Genomic DNA, 3,921 nt, shown 5'->3' on the forward strand with positions numbered 1-3,921 from the left:
GGTGTTGTTGGTTGAATCGGGGTGGAAGTTATACATGAAGATTTTGTATAGGCGTTGGATGAAGATGTTTTGGTTCCTTTTGAAGAAGGATGCGATGATTCTTCACCAACTGTTTTACCTTGCAACCATTTTGCATGGTGTTTCAAAAATCCCAAACTTTTTCATGAAGAATTTTTTTTTTATTACTAAGCCTCTGATACTCCTTTTGTGCATCTTTTAGAGCATCGACCTCAGATCTCTCAGTAGCGAGACTGTTCATCTTACATTTGAAGATGTTGAAATCATTGCATTTCTTATAAAGATATTTCCATTTTGAGTTTACTTGATTCCATGTCCAATCAAAGGCACCTAGTTAAGCATTAAAATATTCTAAAACTCGCTCCCAAAATGCATCCGACCTTTGTTGATTTCCACATTGTTTATCCTTAAAAACATCGACATACACCCTAGCCAAAACCACCTCTTCCCTTTCGAACCTTTTTTTTACTGTTGTCGATTTGTGTAGTCGCATTTATTCCCGACAACTAGTTGCTGCTCCTCGCTATCTTCTTCTTCGGTAGTGGGCTTGTTACTAGAATTTGATAATTCTATGTTTTGAGCATCACGAAACTAGGATAACTCGGATAGAGAACTTTTGAATTTGGTTTTAGGAACCCTTGAGGATACTACATGTATTGAGTATAACTCGTATTTTCCTATGGAAAACGAAATTAGTTGTAGCCTTGTTGCACCGAGTATGGGTTAAATAGTTTTGGTATTGTTGATAGTGTGGGTTTTGTTGCTAGTTTAGGTTTTGGGATTCTGGAGAAGAAAAAAAAGTTTTTCTAGAGTATGACCGCCTTGCTTGGATTTATGTTTTTGGCAAGAACCGCCTTGTTTCGATTTGCCTCAGGAATCCGTCGAACGGAATTGAAGAGGTGTGGAATGGAATTAGATAGGTTAATGGAATTGGATATGTGAATTAAGAGAAATATAAAGGAGTTAATGGGATTATCTAAGGGGACTGTTGGTTTATATATTGATAAAACGTTTAGAATATATATCATCGGTACCGTCGATCCAATGCCTTCAGCTCGCTGCCGCTCCGTCCACCCTAATTCAACTTTGCTCGATGTTCTCAATTTTCCAAAAAAATAAACCAACAATATTTTTTAATTTTATAAAAATAAATAGGTTAAATAATAACAAATAATAAAAGGTTGTCACCTAGGGACTTTTAACTTTTCAAATTCTAATAGTTTTCAAAACCACTATTCACCTTTTAACTTTTCAGGTTTTAATAGTTTTCAAAAACAACTATTCATCTTCATAATCTATGAATTATGACTTGTGAAAGAAAGAGAAAAAGATAGAATAAAAATAGAGATATAATCATACAGGTTTTTTCTCTGGTAGAGAGAGCTTGTGTTTTGAAGGTCGTCAGTCGAGAGGATAGAGGGTGCGACAAATGTCGTAGTGTAACAGCCCGGATTTCCAGGTATCTTTATTGATTTGATTATTTTGTGTTTTGAGAGGGGACTCGGCGAGTTGGAGCCCAGACTCGCCGAGTAGGGTCGCGATTTTTGGACGCGGGATTCGTCTGGACTCGGCGAGTCCAGGATATGGACTCGGCGAGTCTGCGCTGTTTAATGAAACCCTAATTTCCCAGTCCTAAGCCCTATTTAAAGGACCTTATGGCCCTCATTTGCGGCCACCTTGAACCCTAAGAGCCCTCATTCGTCTGTGAGCCCTTGTGAGTGTATTTGGAGGCCATTTGTTCACCATTTTGTGTGTTATTGCAAGAAAGGAGGGAGAGGATCAAACTTGAGGAGTTGGGGAGCGTGGATCTGTTGCTAATTCATCAAGGGAGCCTTCTTGAGGTAACTTTCAGAGCCAAACTTCGTGTTTTGTGTTGATGTGTCAAATCTAGGGTTTCTTCTTGTATTTCTTGGCTTAAATTGGAAGTATGAAAGGTTCCATGGAGATATGGAACCTAGATCTGGGCTTTAGCAGGTCCAGGAGACCCCATATGACTAGCTTTATGTCCATCCTTTTGAGTTAGAAGCTAGGGTGGTCATATTAGAGGTTGTTTCCCCAAAATAAGCCTTGTACGCATTGCATGGCAACCAAGACTGAGACTTTACGTGACAAATAAGCTTGGGAAGGCCAGATCTATGAATGGATGGAACGGATCTGACCGCTAAGGCCAGTTTTAGCTGGTGCATGGCATGGACTCGCCGAGTCTGATGAACAGACTCGACGAGTCGCTTGAAGATTGTCCTTGAGGACACCCAGTGTGTAGTCCTGACCGAGTTGTTGGCAACTCAGTGAGTCGCAGAGAGTTGGAAAGGTTTTGGCAGGTGGTCGAGTCAAGCTGGGACTCGCCGAGTTGTTCTTGAAACTCGGCGAGTTGAGTCGGGGTGGCCCCGCGACTCTCCCAGGTGGAACTCGTCGAGTCCGGGGAAGCACTCGACGAGTAAGAAGGGAATCCTATGGAGTCGGAGAATACGTCCAGACTCGCCGAGTTGCCCTTGTGCACTCGCCGAGTCCGGTCAAGTTGACCGTTGACCGTTGACCAGAGTTGACCTATGTTTGACTTCTTAGGGATAGTCAAACTTAGAAGATAAAGTGTTAATAAGAGATGTTCGATGTTATAGGGAGATTGTAGCTTGGCGGATCGAGCACGAGTGACTTCGGGATTTGCTAGCTTTTGATATTCGCGAGGTGAGTCTTCTCACTATACTTTACCTTGAGTAGGTAATCAGAGTTATGTGTTAGTGTATGTATGCTATGTGTATGCTACGTGTTATACTGCATTATTTCTATGAGAATTACGTTGTGCATGATTACAGAGTTGGAACCGGAAGGTTCCTAGAGTCAGAACCTGAGGGTTCACAGAGTTGGGTGCACGGACCCATAGAGTTATAGCCTCGAGTGGCTAATATGTGTTTTATGTGTGGTATTTTGGGGAACTCACTAAGCTTCATGCTTACAGTGTTAGTGTTGTGGTTTCAGGTACTAGCGATGACCGTGGGAAGGCGCCGGCTTGATCTGTACACACGCAGGGGACTTTTGATATGTTTATGTGATCTTGGGATTTGTATGATACAGATTGGAATTTGAAACTTAATGTTTTTATGAAATTAAATGGGAAATGTTCTTTTTATATTGCGAAAAATTATTTTGAAATTCACGGTGTTACAAGTTGGTATCAGAGCCTTGGTTTGAGGGATTCGAATACACCTTCGGGCGTATTTGAACTCAAACTGAGGATTTGAGATGTATTTTCAAAAAGAGTAAAAGATTTTTTTTTTGAAAAACGCAGAGCAAGAGATGTGTGTACGATCAGTCAGCGCCCGAACGGTGATTTCCAAAAATACCTTTATATATATTATGTATGATGTATTCGCATGCTAGAGTAGGCTAGGTATTGCTATTAGGACTAGAGTGGCCTGATTTGTGATGCCTTAGCCTAGGGAGAGGTGAGCTGCTATGAGATGCTTGAGAGTGAGTAGGTAGCAGCGAGGGACTTATGAGAGATCTCTTAGAGAGTGGTCTACGCATGATAGAGTACTTGAGACCTGGGATCCAAAGAGGAGGACTTGGAGTGTATTCTGGTGCGGTGCGGACAGTAGTATTGGGCCCGTACTACTGGAAGCACCGGAGCGGTGTGCAGCCCAAGTAAGAATCTTTGGAATGCCAAGAATCAAGGAAGAAAGAGTTGACGAGTGTGAGCATACTCGTGTGGATTCTAATTTATCGTATGTTGTATTTCAGAGGTAGATCATGGTGAGGACACGTTTGATGCCCGAGAGCAACGGTACCAGTGAGGAGGGGATCCGCCGGATCATTCAGGAGGAGGTGGCTGCGGCCATCAGGGCAGAGATACCGGAGATGTTTGGGTCTATAAAGACCACATTGATCGAGACGTTTGATGAGCGT

The sequence above is a fragment of the Lactuca serriola genome, chromosome 7 (assembly GCF_051521515.1).
Source record: "Lactuca serriola cultivar US96UC23 chromosome 7, Lser_US96UC23_V15, whole genome shotgun sequence".
NCBI classification, from domain to species: domain Eukaryota; kingdom Viridiplantae; phylum Streptophyta; class Magnoliopsida; order Asterales; family Asteraceae; genus Lactuca; species Lactuca serriola.